This window comes from Mycetomoellerius zeteki, unplaced genomic scaffold (genome assembly GCF_001594055.1).
Source record: "Mycetomoellerius zeteki isolate Tzet28-1 unplaced genomic scaffold, Tzet1.0 scaffold133, whole genome shotgun sequence".
Taxonomy (NCBI): domain Eukaryota; kingdom Metazoa; phylum Arthropoda; class Insecta; order Hymenoptera; family Formicidae; genus Mycetomoellerius; species Mycetomoellerius zeteki.
In genome coordinates, this window is record NW_017256266.1 from 363,084 (window position 1) to 363,479 (window position 396).

Genomic DNA, 396 nt, shown 5'->3' on the forward strand with positions numbered 1-396 from the left:
TTATTCCGATGGTTAGGAAGCTCACCTTGATCAAAATTAATAAATATGATATAATAAAAATTAATATCATGAAAATTAAATGAAAAATTAAAATTCAGATGCTACAATCTTAACTATTTAAATTCTATCTATCGAATTAAAAAATAAAACAGAAATGGTATACTGTTTCTTGTTATTTACTTAAACTTATCTTTTTAAAAAAAAGGTAAAAAAAGCGCTAAGCGTGCATGCTTCTTATATGGAAACCAACCACCATTTGGGCCGGTTTCACTAAAGTCAATTATTTAATCGGCCGTAGAACTGATAACTAATTGCGTTTGCTGTTTGATGAAATTCTTTGTATATGATATATTCCAACTCAAATTATAATGACTTTATTCCCCTTCAAAAATTATT